Consider the following 15,214-nt stretch of genomic DNA (forward strand, 5'->3'; position numbering starts at 1 on the left):
AGCAGGGGGGAGCTGAAGTACTGCCCAACTGTCTATATTTGTCCTGTGGGCTTTGGTGGGATTCTTGGCAAGCAGCATATGCTGGCTTGTGTTTTCTGGTGCATCGTCCTCCTCTGGTGATTGGGCACTTAGTTCATATGTCTCACTCTTGTGACATGTTTGAATTTCCCTAGTTTTACAAACTTGCATAGCCCTTACCCCATAAGACACACTCTCTCTCCTCTCTCTCTCTCTCTCTCTCTCTCTCTCTCTCGTGCTCTAGTTCACAGCTTAGAATTCAATCTATCTTACCAGGAGAACAGTTTCTTTTAGTAACTATACTACGAATCTTGTATTTTCTGGTCTCATGTATTTGGCATTTATTAATTTTTATGTTTTGAATGCTTAACTCTCATTATTCGATGATGGATGGAGCAATCCAGAGATGGATTTTCTTTGTGGGTGTGAGGATAGGGAAGGCCAGAAAAAGAGAGCTACCTGGAACACGGCTTCAGCAATTGGAAATGATTCGCCCTGCAAGTGGCCGCAAGCCATGTCTTTCAGCATTCTAACGTGGGCACTCACCCTGGTGGAGCAGCACTCAGCCCCTTAGGAAGCAATGTTTCTTCCCCTAGAGCAGTGCTCAGTTCTTTCAAAGGGTTCTGCTGGACATGAAAGTTGGGACTTTGGAATCTCAGGCCTGAGAGTCTCTTTGAAGAACCATACTGCTATCTTTCTCCACTCCAGATATCTTGGTTAGCAAGGGAGAGAAGACTAGACCATCCCTTCTGAACACATGAGCCCATTGATGAACCTGCCCCCCCTTGAGCCTCAGTTTAGTGTTGTGAGCCTGCCCACAGTTCCAGGTCTAATATTTCCCTCCTGAACCACTTTGGGTGAATTTCACTGATGCCTGTCAGGCGGGTTTCTAATGTCATGTTTTGGCAAATTAGATGAAGTGGTGAATTTTGAGCATGAAGTTCTGAGATGGCCTTAACTTCCCATGTAGTAGAGTGACTCTCATTCTCTCCTTTTCAGTCTTACCTTCTGTCCGTACCTCTATGTCTGTCTGTCAGCCTGTCAGTCTCTGTTACTCAAGTATTTTGTAGACAGCGTAGATGAGATTGGGCATGTGTTGTATGCAGCAGCACACCACAACCTGTAGGTAGATGCATGTGAATAGCTGCAGAGTCTTGGTGGAACACAGGAGTCCAGGGAGCTCCCAGGTGGTCCTGTGAGATGTGCTGCCTGTGGTCGTGCTCGACCTGGCCCCTGACTCCTCACCTGACTCTTGCTCTTGTTTGCTGTCTGACCTCCCAACCATTCCTGCCAACTATTATTTTGTCAGAGTTGGTTCTACCTGCAGGCCACTCGTTGGCTCCGGCTGATGATGACAACGGGGATTCCAGCAGCACGCTTGGGTGTGTTAGGGTAGTAATTTATTTCTGTTTATGAGTTCAGGGTGTTTGAGGGTTGCGGGGTGAGCATCGAGTAGGGGACTGGGGTCGGGGGTTGTGGTGGGATAACCAGAACTGAAAGGCATGGAGCCCCAGGTGTCTCTGCGGAGACTGTTAGAAATGCAGAGCTCTCAGGCTCCCGAGATTCAGGTGGAGTGAGTCTGACAGGATGCCCTGCTTTCGGGGTCTGAGCCAGGCGTCCCAAGTTCTGAGAACAACAGCAGCAAGTGGGTTGATTTTGCAGTGTTGTACCAAAGCTTTCTTAGAAAAATGGAACACCTGAAGGGGTAGTACACAACACAAGATCCTTTGAGCCACAAGTCCTTTCTCCAGATGCCATCTTTGAATGTCCGTGAAACCCAGGGAAGGGGTCGTCGAGGTGCAGCAAGAGAGAGGCTTGTGGCAGCCATCCTCTGAAGTCTCCGCACTTCTCCCAAGTGCCCTGTGCTTTCATGTTGAGCCCGTGACTTGTGCTCCTCAGGCAGGCATGGCCCCCTCTCGTGTTTGCTGAGAAGCCTGTCAGTGGCCCCAGCCCAGCATTTCTCAGGCATGGGCAGCAGTGCAGTTCATGGAGGGCTGAGAGCCGGGAGTCCCCTCCCCCTCCCCCCACCCGTCCCCACCACGGGTGGCCTTGCTGAGTGGCCTGGGTTTGGGTGGCCCTGGCTCCATTCTGCCCTGAGCCAGGTGGGAATTCCTGGGGTCATCTTCTCAGCAGCATTTTCTGGAAATCTCTCCTGGACTTGGCCATCAAGGGGGCAGGTTTTTTGGCTGATGTGTGGGCGGTGTTGACTGGCCTTGGGAGGGCCTGGGTGGTGCTCAGGGTCTTGGATTCTGGCCTGTCCTGCCTGGGGTTTGGTGTCTTCTTGCTCCCCTGGGAGTCTGGCTGGGCTTGTCTGCTGCTTGGCTGAGGCCTAGTTGTCCCTTTGTGCCCCTGGGACTGGTGGAGGGTGTGGGCAGGCCTGTGAGCAGCAGGGTGTCCAAGAACAGCCTTGGTGGCAGGGCCTTGGGACTGAGCGGGGTGTGGCCCTGGGGCTCTGGCTGCTGGACCTGCTGCGGGGCTCCTGCCTTGGGCCTCCTGAAGCGGCGGTGGCAGCTGCTGGGTCACTGTCTTGTGGGCCGGCTGCTCTGGCTGTCTTGGTGGCTTAAGGAGGGGAGTGCCCAGGAGGTTTCCCTCCTTGTCTTTCTGCCCCTTGAGTCTGTGGTGGTCTTTCTGCTGTTGGCCAGGCTGAGGAGGAGGGCCAGTGTCCACCGTGGGTTTCAGGAGGGGCTGTGTCAGTCCTGGCATGTGGGACAGAGCCTTGTCCTTGTGCTGTCCCCACAGGCCCTGCTGGTGGCAGGTGTTGCGTCTGGAGGGAGAGTTTTGGCTGGAGCGCCCAGCAAAGACGGGGGTCTTGGAGTATGTTCTGGAGAAAGGGCACTCAGGATCTTCGTCCGAGTCAGGAGACAGTTCTCGCAGCCAAGCCCAGTCAGAATCTGCCAAGCTGTCTTCTTCCTGGGTTCCAAAGAGTGGGGACAGGGCCGATGTGATGCTGCTCACAGGGGCCCGGTTTCCTTCCTCCTTGTCGTTCTCCTTGTTGTCTTCCTCCTCCTTGTCGTCTTTCTTCTTGTGGTCATCCTTCTTCTTTTTGCTTGCCTTCTTTGTCTTCTTGCTGGGCTGGTCGTAGTTGAGGTAGGCCTCAAAGGACATGGTTGGCGGCTCCCATGTCTCTTGGTCCGATGGCTGTGGGCTGAGGCCCAGGTGCAGGCTCGGGCCCTCCTGAGAGTCGTGGCAGGGGCCTGGAGTGGGCTGGATCTTCTTGTCTTGTGCAGGCGGTCTGTGCTGCGGCTCACAAGCCTTGAGGTAGGAAGGCTTGGAGATGGTCTGGCCCTGGCTGAGGGCTGAGCCCTCTTGAGTGTGTTCAGAGGAGAGAGGCTGGGGACTGTGGGTCTGGGAGCAGCCCCTGTGCCTCTTGTGTGTGTGCACAAGAGGGCTGAGCTCTGGGTTGCTGCAGGCTTGTCCCTCTGGGGCTTGTGTGTGTGGCTGAGGGTCCCGCTGTGCAGTTGCCTCCCGGGGGCGCTTTGGGGCCTGCCTCCTGGGGGACGATGGCCTGTGCTGAGCCTCCTGGATTGCCTGCAGCTCCATGCAGACCTTCCAGTATTCGGCCAAGTCTCTGGCCATGCTGCCCAGCTGCTCATACTTGCGTAGGCGCCTCACGCTTCTGCGCAGCCCCGTCTGCCTCAGCATGTCTGGCGACAGGGACAACATCAGCAGTCTCCCCAGCCTCCTCAAGATCTTCTTGGGGTGTGGCATGCGGTCTAGCTCTGCCTGCAGCTGCTGGGCCTTGGTCAACACTGACGTGTCCAGCTCCATTCTCCCTGGGCTCATGCCTCCAGCTGGCTCCATGAGATTCTCAGAGAATCTCTGGGGAACCCACCTGGTCCTGAACAGTGTCTTCTGGGCTGTTCCAGGAGCCGGTCTTCTAGGAGAAGATCTGATCCTTTCCACAAATCTCGTCTCCAGTCCTGGATCCACGCAAAGTTGGCGGGATGGCTGGCTGGCTGGCTGGCCTGCTGGCTGGCTGGCTGGCTGGCCGGCCGGCTGGCTCGCTGGCTGGCTGGCTGCTCGTGGGTCTTGCTCCACTCTGCAGTCTGAAAGGATTTTCCCAGCACAGCCTCCTGCTTATAAAGGCTCAGGGGGCTGCTGCCACAAAGCCACACCCACTCCCAAGGAACACTGCCTGAGGCAACCTAACACCTTCCCTGGTCTCTCAAGAGTTCTCACTCTCTGCCTTCAGGCTACCTGTAGAAGCCTAGGATCTTAAAGGGATTAGTGTGAACAGATTATGGTTTGGGCAGGTTCCTGTTGCCTTTGCAAATCTCATCACAACTAAATAGCATCAAGTTCCCCTCCGCCATAGTGAGAGGGTGAAAGCCTTTCCCACTGAGCACTTGATAGATAGATAGGTAGATTATAGTCCGATGGATAGATGGATAGATAGATAGATAGATAGATAGATCGATGTATATTGCCGCTGTCTTCTGGCCAGTAGTGTTGGAGTGGAGATGGCTGCTCCTCATCTTATGGGATTTCCTCTGTAGTTGCAGACTTCAGGATATTTTTCTTTATCCATATTTTTTCCCATTCCAAATACAGTGTGTCTTGATGTCTGGGCTAATTCTGTTTGGACCCTCTGAGCTTCTTGATTCTGGTATGTCTTGGATGTTGTCTAGACGAGAGAAGTTCTCAGCAATTAGGTCCTGCTTTCTTTCCCTCCCTCTCTTTCTTCTTCTGGTAAGCCAGAATGCGTCTATGATTTCATCTGGAGTCATCCCACAGGTCTCTGGTGCTGTTTCCAGTATCTCTTCATCTCCTTTGGAGATGTCTTACTGCTTTTTTGCTGTCTGTAAGTGGTCCTGGACCTTGCTGTTTGTGTATTCAGCCACATTTCTTCTATTCTCCTTCCCCTCTACGGTTTTGTGGAGTGCATCTATTTTGTTAGCTAGCGTGTTCTGCTAATCCTTTTTTCATTTGTACAGCTCCTTGTTGGGTTCTTTGCTGGGCTATCGTAGTTTCAGCTCCCGAATCACCTTGAGGAAAAGATTGTTTTTTCCAGAGTCTCATTGGTTCTTTCTGCATTTCAGATGACAACTCTTTCAACCTCTTTACTCAGTCCTGTGATTATTTCCTTAATGAGTGTTTGAATATGGAGCTCATTATTCTGTGTTCCAACCTTTGGGGGTCTCTTAGCTGGACTCTTTCTTCTTCTGGTTGATTTCCCCCGTCTTTCTTCTTGTTGGTTTAACCATTTAGTATAGTCTGTGATGAGGTCCCTCTCTCAGTAATGTTTCAATGACTTATCACTCTTGCATGGATTGACCTGTGTCTAAGGAAGGTAGAGAAATGGTTGCCAGCTGTGGAAATTGAAACGGGTGTTTCAATATTATTTTCATCCCTGAGTTGGAGCTCAGTGGCTTCCAAGCCTCCTTTGTTTTCTTTTCTTCCCTGTAGGCTATAGGAGTGTGAGGGCTTCGAAAATATAAGTAGGCTTCTTCACTGAATCACTTACAGCAGACCAAGAGATAAAGCAGGGTGGGGCAGGGTTAATCCAGAACTCCTGCAAAAAGACACTCCCCGCCCCACCGGTAGGTCACCAATGTCTAGATCTTCTCTTGAGCGTCCGCATGAGTTCTCTGTTTCTGGGTGTCAGCACATGGCCTCCACCCCGCAACCCACTGCCTTCCCCTGCCCCTCCGCTGCTCCAGACTCTGAGGGCAGTAGGATGGAGGACTCACAGTTGCATTTGGTGAGCCTTAGTGGAATCTTCTCCTCCCTTCAGCCGTCTTATTGTTGTTGAAAAAGACTGGAGGTGGTGTGTCCACAGGTATCCTCCCAGACTGTGACCAGCCACTTAATGTGCCCTTTGGCTCCTCTGTCCAAGAGGCATAGGCAGTTATTTGCACTCACCAGTGCTGTGGTGTGTTCCTGAAGTTGTTCAAGTCCTGTTATGCTGCGGTCCCAGGGGGTCATCCACTCCCCTCCCCGTGTTGAACGCCCCTCCCCCCGCCCCAAACATTCCTAGATATCTCTTTCCAGACAATAAATACAGATAAGCAAGAATTGAAATGAAGGACATTGACAAAGGCAGGAGCCCCTGAAAGCACTCCATGTTCAGACAAAGCACAGGTGAAACTTGTCGAGTCCTACAATCATGTAATCAGAGATAGGCAGAGGAAGTCGTGTGCGGAGAAAGGGGGCCCGCAACCGTGTGAAACACTTGTGATGTCAGACATGTAATAGCATTGTTCCATTTCCATGACGACCGCAGAGCCTCGGGAGAGTCCATGCCTTTTAGCTGTGGCGGAAGCCCAAGCAGCCAGGATCTCAAAGGGATGAGTGTGAGCCGATTATGGTTTGACGGGCTTCCTGTTGGGCCTGGAAATGCCATCCCACCCGAAAGAGCAGGGAAGTTCCCCACCATTTTTCTTGCACTTCTTTCTGTCTAGAAGTCATCTGTGCCTTGTGCAGTCCTCCTGAAGCCAAGATTCTCTATGGCTGTGCTCATTTGAGATGCTGCCCAAGAAAGTGTCCTCAAGACTTTTTCAGAAGTGTTCCCATGATTGGGCCTTGAGGAGTTTTCTGTTTGTCATTGAGTGTTAGCTTTCCTCCACTGTGGTCTGAGCAGATGCTTGGGGGTGATTTCAGGGCTCTTGAATAGGTTGATACTGTCGTTGTGGCCTAAGCCGTGGTCTGCTACCCTTGAGGATGTGATGGGACTCTTGAAAGGATGTGTCTTCCAGTTCTTGCTGTGAAGAACTCTGAGAATGTCCATGAGTTCTCCTCTGTTGACCTCTTCAAAGAACTCTCTTGTTTCTTTGTGGATTCTCTGCTTTGGTGATCTAAGTGTGAGAGTGTGGTGTTACAATGTCCTACTCTGAGTGTATACTCTTGATGTATTTTTGTAGTTCTTTGAGTAAGTGCTTAAGATGTATTTAGATGGGCCCTGATTGGGAGCATAGATGTTAATAATTGTTCCAACTTCTGGCTAGAGTGATCCTCTGGTCGTTATGGAATGGCCTTGCCTATCTTGTATGACTTTCTTTAATTGTTGAGGATGTCTGTTTCCTGCCCTTTGATGCAGTCTTTGATTCTGTGTGAAGGTTTGCCACCCTTTGGCTTGGTGTCTGTTGTCGGCCCCTAATTGGGCGCCAACTGCCAGGCTAGTATTTATCATGGGCAGCAGATAGATGGCCAGGGATTCATGGCTGGGCAGGAACACAGTGCCACGCTGGCTTTATTCATCTGCATGTATACTCTCCTGGAAGGAAGTGGTAGGGTGTAAAAGGTAGTAGGTAGGATAAGTGGGCGGAGTGGAAAAGGAGCAGGACCCTTCTGGGGATTAAAATGGTGGAAAACAGGATGTGACTAGGAGAGGGAGCGGAGCCTAAAGAGAGTGCGAACCGGTGGGAATAAACCCTGGAAAACAGGCTGTGACTAGGAGAGGGGGCGGAGCCCAAAGAGAGTGAGAACCAATGGCATTTAAGCAGTGCACTGCAGGCAGGGCGGGTCTCAGCTAAAACAGTGATTATGTCAGTAGACCAATGGAGCAGGGGGGAGCTGAAGTACTGCCCAACTGTCTATATTTGTCCTGTGGGCTTTGGTGGGATTCTTGGCAAGCAGCATATGCTGGCTTGTGTTTTCTGGTGCATCGTCCTCCTCTGGTGATTGGGCACTTAGTTCATATGTCTCACTCTTGTGACATGTTTGAATTTCCCTAGTTTTACAAACTTGCATAGCCCTTACCCCATAAGACACACTCTCTCTCCTCTCTCTCTCTCTCTCTCTCTCTCTCGTGCTCTAGTTCACAGCTTAGAATTCAATCTATCTTACCAGGAGAACAGTTTCTTTTAGTAACTATACTACGAATCTTGTATTTTCTGGTCTCATGTATTTGGCATTTATTAATTTTTATGTTTTGAATGCTTAACTCTCATTATTCGATGATGGATGGAGCAATCCAGAGATGGATTTTCTTTGTGGGTGTGAGGATAGGGAAGGCCAGAAAAAGAGAGCTACCTGGAACACGGCTTCAGCAATTGGAAATGATTCGCCCTGCAAGTGGCCGCAAGCCATGTCTTTCAGCATTCTAACGTGGGCACTCACCCTGGTGGAGCAGCACTCAGCCCCTTAGGAAGCAATGTTTCTTCCCCTAGAGCAGTGCTCAGTTCTTTCAAAGGGTTCTGCTGGACATGAAAGTTGGGACTTTGGAATCTCAGGCCTGAGAGTCTCTTTGAAGAACCATACTGCTATCTTTCTCCACTCCAGATATCTTGGTTAGCAAGGGAGAGAAGACTAGACCATCCCTTCTGAACACATGAGCCCATTGATGAACCTGCCCCCCCTTGAGCCTCAGTTTAGTGTTGTGAGCCTGCCCACAGTTCCAGGTCTAATATTTCCCTCCTGAACCACTTTGGGTGAATTTCACTGATGCCTGTCAGGCGGGTTTCTAATGTCATGTTTTGGCAAATTAGATGAAGTGGTGAATTTTGAGCATGAAGTTCTGAGATGGCCTTAACTTCCCATGTAGTAGAGTGACTCTCATTCTCTCCTTTTCAGTCTTACCTTCTGTCCGTACCTCTATGTCTGTCTGTCAGCCTGTCAGCCTGTCAGTCTCTGTTACTCAAGTATTTTGTAGACAGCGTAGATGAGATTGGGCATGTGTTGTATGCAGCAGCACACCACAACCTGTAGGTAGATGCATGTGAATAGCTGCAGAGTCTTGGTGGAACACAGGAGTCCAGGGAGCTCCCAGGTGGTCCTGTGAGATGTGCTGCCTGTGGTCGTGCTCGACCTGGCCCCTGACTCCTCACCTGACTCTTGCTCTTGTTTGCTGTCTGACCTCCCAACCATTCCTGCCAACTATTATTTTGTCAGAGTTGGTTCTACCTGCAGGCCACTCGTTGGCTCCGGCTGATGATGACAACGGGGATTCCAGCAGCACGCTTGGGTGTGTTAGGGTAGTAATTTATTTCTGTTTATGAGTTCAGGGTGTTTGAGGGTTGCGGGGTGAGCATCGAGTAGGGGACTGGGGTCGGGGGTTGTGGTGGGATAACCAGAACTGAAAGGCATGGAGCCCCAGGTGTCTCTGCGGAGACTGTTAGAAATGCAGAGCTCTCAGGCTCCCGAGCTTCAGGTGGAGTGAGTCTGACAGGATGCCCTGCTTTCGGGGTCTGAGCCAGGCGTCCCAAGTTCTGAGAACAACAGCAGCAAGTGGGTTGATTTTGCAGTGTTGTACCAAAGCTTTCTTAGAAAAATGGAACACCTGAAGGGGTAGTACACAACACAAGATCCTTTGAGCCACAAGTCCTTTCTCCAGATGCCATCTTTGAATGTCCGTGAAACCCAGGGAAGGGGTCGTCGAGGTGCAGCAAGAGAGAGGCTTGTGGCAGCCATCCTCTGAAGTCTCCGCACTTCTCCCAAGTGCCCTGTGCTTTCATGTTGAGCCCGTGACTTGTGCTCCTCAGGCAGGCATGGCCCCTTCTCGTGTTTGCTGAGAAGCCTGTCAGTGGCCCCAGCCCAGCATTTCTCAGGCATGGGCAGCAGTGCAGTTCATGGAGGGCTGAGAGCCGGGAGTCCCCTCCCCCTCCCCCCACCCGTCCCCACCACGGGTGGCCTTGCTGAGTGGCCTGGGTTTGGGTGGCCCTGGCTCCATTCTGCCCTGAGGCAGGTGGGAATTCCTGGGGTCATCTTCTCAGCAGCATTTTCTGGAAATCTCTCCTGGACTTGGCCATCAAGGGGGCAGGTTTTTTGGCTGATGTGTGGGCGGTGTTGACTGGCCTTGGGAGGGCCTGGGTGGTGCTCAGGGTCTTGGATTCTGGCCTGTCCTGCCTGGGGTTTGGTGTCTTCTTGCTCCCCTGGGATTCTGGCTGGGCTTGTCTGCTGCTTGGCTGAGGCCTAGTTGTCCATTTGTGCCCCTGGGACTGGTGGAGGGTGTGGGCAGGCCTGTGAGCAGCAGGGTGTCCAAGAACAGCCTTGGTGGCAGGGCCTTGGGACTGAGCGGGGTGTGGCCCTGGGGCTCTGGCTGCTGGACCTGCTGCGGGGCTCCTGCCTTGGGCCTCCTGAAGCGGCGGTGGCAGCGGCTGGGTCACTGTCTTGTGGGCTGGCTGCTCTGGCTGTCTTGGTGGCTTAAGGAGGGGAGTGCCCAGGAGGTTTCCCTCCTTGTCTTTCTGCCCCTTGAGTCTGTGGTGGTCTTTCTGCTGTTGGCCAGGCTGAAGAGGAGGGCCAGTGTCCACCGTGGGTTTCAGGAGGGGCTGTGTCAGTCCTGGCATGTGGGACAGAGCCTTGTCCTTGTGCTGTCCCCACAGGCCCTGCTGGTGGCAGGTGTTGCGTCTGGAGGGAGAGTTTTGGCTGGAGCGCCCAGCAAAGACGGGGGTCTTGGAGTATGTTCTGGAGAAAGGGCACTCAGGATCTTCGTCCGAGTCAGGAGACAGTTCTCGCAGCCAAGCCCAGTCAGAATCTGCCAAGCTGTCTTCTTCCTGGGTTCCAAAGAGTGGGGACAGGGCCGATGTGATGCTGCTCACAGGAGCCCGGTTTCCTTCCTCCTTGTCGTTCTCCTTGTTGTCTTCCTCCTCCTTGTCGTCTTTCTTCTTGTGGTCATCCTTCTTCTTTTTGCTTGCCTTCTTTGTCTTCTTGCTGGGCTGGTCGTAGTTGAGGTAGGCCTCAAAGGACATGGTTGGCGGCTCCCATGTCTCTTGGTCCGATGGCTGTGGGCTGAGGCCCAGGTGCAGGCTCGGGCCCTCCTGAGAGTCGTGGCAGGGGCCTGGAGTGGGCTGGATCTTCTTGTCTTGTGCAGGCGGTCTGTGCTGCGGCTCACAAGCCTTGAGGTAGGAAGGCTTGGAGATGGTCTGCCCCTGGCTGAGGGCTGAGCCCTCTTGAGTGTGTTCAGAGGAGAGAGGCTGGGGACTGTGGGTCTGGGAGCAGCCCCTGTGCCTCTTGTGTGTGTGCACAAGAGGGCTGAGCTCTGGGTTGCTGCAGGCTTGTCCCTCTGGGGCTTGTGTGTGTGGCTGAGGGTCCCGCTGTGCAGTTGCCTCCCGGGGGCGCTTTGGGGCCTGCCTCCTGGGGGACGATGGCCTGTGCTGAGCCTCCTGGATTGCCTGCAGCTCCATGCAGACCTTCTAGTATTCGGCCAAGTCTCTGGCCATGCTGCCCAGCTGCTCATACTTGCGTAGGCGCCTCACGCTTCTGCGCAGCCCCGTCTGCCTCAGCATGTCTGGCGACAGGGACAACATCAGCAGTCTCCCCAGCCTCCTCAAGATCTTCTTGGGGTGTGGCATGCGGTCTAGCTCTGCCTGCAGCTGCTGGGCCTTGGTCAACACTGACGTGTCCAGCTCCATTCTCCCTGGGCTCATGCCTCCAGCTGGCTCCATGAGATTCTCAGAGAATCTCTGGGGAACCCACCTGGTCCTGAACAGTGTCTTCTGGGCTGTTCCAGGAGCCGGTCTTCTAGGAGAAGATCTGATCCTTTCCACAAATCTCGTCTCCAGTCCTGGATCCATGCTAAGGGATGGCTGGCTGGCTGGCTGGTTGGCTGGCTGGCTGGCTGGCCTGCTGGCTGGCTGGCTGGCCGGCCGGCTGGCTCGCTGGCTGGCTGGCTGCTCGTGGGTCTTGCTCCACTCTGCAGTCTGAAAGGATTTTCCCAGCATAGCCTCCTGCTTATAAAGGCTCAGGGGGCTGCTGCCACAAAGCCACACCCACTCCCAAGGAACACTGCCTGAGGCAACCTAACACCTTCCCTGGTCTCTCAAGAGTTCTCACTCTCTGCCTTCAGGCTACCTGTAGAAGCCTAGGATCTTAAAGGGATTAGTGTGAACAGATTATGGTTTGGGCAGGTTCCTGTTGCCTTTGCAAATCTCATCACAACTAAATAGCATCAAGTTCCCCTCCGCCATAGTGAGAGGGTGAAAGCCTTTCCCACTGAGCACTTGATAGATAGATAGATAGGTAGATTATAGTCCGATGGATAGATGGATAGATAGATAGATAGATAGGTAGATAGATAGATAGATAGATGTATATTGCCACTGTCTTCTGGCCAGTAGTGTTGGAGTGGAGATGGCTGCTCCTCATCTTATGGGTTTTCCTCTGTAGTTGCAGACTTCAGGATATTTTTCTTTATCCATATTTTTTCCCATTCCAAATACAGTGTGTCTTGATGTCTGGGCTAATTCTGTTTGGACCCTCTGAGCTTCTTGATTCTGGTATGTCTTGGATGTTGTCTAGACGAGAGAAGTTCTCAGCAATTAGGTCCTGCTTTCTTTCCCTCCCTCTCTTTCTTCTTCTGGTAAGCCAGAATGCGTCTATGATTTCATCTGGAGTCATCCTATAGGTCTCTGGTGCTGTTTCCAGTATCTCTTCATCTCCTTTGGAGATCTCTTACTGCTTTTTTGCTGTCTGTAAGTGGTCCTGGACCTTGCTGTTTGTGTATTCAGCCACATTTCTTCTATTCTCCTTCCTCTCTACGGTTTTGTGGAGTGCATCTATTTTGTTAGCTAGCGTGTTCTGCTAATCCTTTTTTCATTTGTACAGCTCCTTGTTGTGTTCTTTGCTGGGCTATTGTAGTTTCAGCTCCCGAATCACCTTGAGGAAAAGATTGTTTTTTCCAGAGTCTCATTGGTTCTTTCTGCATTTCAGATGACAACTCTTTCAACCTCTTTACTCAGTCCTGCGATTATTTCCTTAATGAGTGTTTGAATATGGAGCTCATTATTCTGTGTTCCAACCTTTGGGGGTCTCTTAGCTGGACTCTTTCTTCTTCTGGTTGATTTCCCCCGTCTTTCTTCTTGTTGGTTTAACCATTTAGTATAGTCTGTGATGAGGTCCCTCTCTCAGTAATGTTTCAATGACTTATCACTCTTGCATGGATTGACCTGTGTCTAAGGAAGGTAGAGAAATGGTTGCCAGCTGTGGAAATTGAAACGGGTGTTTCAATATTATTTTCATCCCTGAGTTTGAGCTCAGTGGCTTCCAAGCCTCCTTTGTTTTGTTTTCTTCCCAGTAGGCTATAGGAGTGTGAGGGCTTCGAAAATATAAGTAGGCTTCTTCACTGAATCACTTACAGCAGACCAAGAGACAAAGCAGGGTGGGGCAGGGTTAATGCAGAACTCCTGCAAAAAGACACTCCCCGCCCCACCGGTAGGTCACCAATGTCTAGATCTTCTCTTGAGCGTCCGCATGAGTTCTCTGTTTCTGGGTGTCAGCACATGGCCTCCACCCCGCAACCCACTGCCTTCCCCTGCCCCTCCGCTGCTCCAGACTCTGAGGGCAGTAGGATGGAGGACTCACAGTTGCATTTGGTGAGCCTTAGTGGAATCTTCTCCTCCCTTCAGCCGTCTTATTGTTGTTGAAAAAGACTGGAGGTGGTGTGTCCACAGGTATCCTCCCAGACTGTGACCAGCCACTTAATGTGCCCTTTGGCTCCTCTGTCCAAGAGGCATAGGCAGTTATTTGCACTCACCAGTGCTGTGGTGTGTTCCTGAAGTTGTTCAAGTCCTGTTATGCTGCGGTCCCAGGGGGTCATCCACTCCCCTCCCCGTGTTGAACGCCCCTCCCCCCGCCCCAAACATTCCTAGATATCTCTTTCCAGACAATAAATACAGATAAGCAAGAATTGAAATGAAGGACATTGACAAAGGCAGGAGCCCCTGAAAGCACTCCATGTTCAGACAAAGCACAGGTGAAACTTGTCGAGTCCTACAATCATGTAATCAGAGATAGGCAGAGGAAGTCGTGTGCGGAGAAAGGGGGCCCGCAACCGTGTGAAACACTTGTGATGTCAGACATGTAATAGCATTGTTCCATTTCCATGACGACCGCAGAGGCTCGGGAGAGTCCATGCCTTTTAGCTGTGGCGGAAGCCCAAGCAGCCAGGATCTCAAAGGGATGAGTGTGAGCCGATTATGGTTTGACGGGCTTCCTGTTGGGCCTGGAAATGCCATCCCCCCCGAAAGAGCAGGGAAGTTCCCCACCATTTTTCTTGCACTTCTTTCTGTCTAGAAGTCATCTGTGCCTTGTGCAGTCCTCCTGAAGCCAAGATTCTCTATGGCTGTGCTCATTTGAGATGCTGCCCAAGAAAGTGTCCTCAAGACTTTTTCAGAAGTGTTCCCATGATTGGGCCTTGAGGAGTTTTCTGTTTGTCATTGAGTGTTAGCTTTCCTCCACTGTGGTTTGAGCAGATGCTTGGGGGTGATTTCAGGGCTCTTGAATAGGTTGATACTGTCGTTGTGGCCTAAGCCGTGGTCTGCTACCCTTGAGGATGTGATGGGACTCTTGAAAGGATGTGTCTTCCAGTTCTTGCTGTGAAGAACTCTGAGAATGTCCATGAGTTCTCCTCTGTTGACCTCTTCAAAGAACTCTCTTGTTTCTTTGTGGATTCTCTGCTTTGGTGATCTAAGTGTGAGAGTGTGGTGTTACAATGTCCTACTCTGAGTGTATACTCTTGATGTATTTTTGTAGTTCTTTGAGTAAGTGCTTAAGATGTATTTAGATGGGCCCTGATTGGGAGCATAGATGTTAATAATTGTTCCAACTTCTGGCTAGAGTGATCCTCTGGTCGTTATGGAATGGCCTTGCCTATCTTGTATGACTTTCTTTAATTGTTGAGGATGTCTGTTTCCTGCCCTTTGATGCAGTCTTTGATTCTGTGTGAAGGTTTGCCACCCTTTGGCTTGGTGTCTGTTGTCGGCCCCTAATTGGGCGCCAACTGCCAGGCTAGTATTTATCATGGGCAGCAGATAGATGGCCAGGGATTCATGGCTGGGCAGGAACACAGTGCCACGCTGGCTTTATTCATCTGCATGTATACTCTCCTGGAAGGAAGTGGTAGGGTGTAAAAGGTAGTAGGTAGGATAAGTGGGCGGAGTGGAAAAGGAGCAGGACCCTTCTGGGGATTAAAATGGTGGAAAACAGGATGTGACTAGGAGAGGGAGCGGAGCCTAAAGAGAGTGCGAACCGGTGGGAATAAACCCTGGAAAACAGGCTGTGACTAGGAGAGGGGGCGGAGCCCAAAGAGAGTGAGAACCAATGGCATTTAAGCAGTGCACTGCAGGCAGGGCGGGTCTCAGCTAAAACAGTGATTATGTCAGTAGACCAATGGAGCAGGGGGGAGCTGAAGTACTGCCCAACTGTCTATATTTGTCCTGTGGGCTTTGGTGGGATTCTTGGCAAGCAGCATATGCTGGCTTGTGTTTTCTGGTGCATCGTCCTCCTCTGGTGATTGGGCACTTAGTTCATATGTCTCACTCTT

Source organism: Erinaceus europaeus, chromosome 15, assembly GCF_950295315.1.
Source record: "Erinaceus europaeus chromosome 15, mEriEur2.1, whole genome shotgun sequence".
Classification (NCBI taxonomy): domain Eukaryota; kingdom Metazoa; phylum Chordata; class Mammalia; order Eulipotyphla; family Erinaceidae; genus Erinaceus; species Erinaceus europaeus.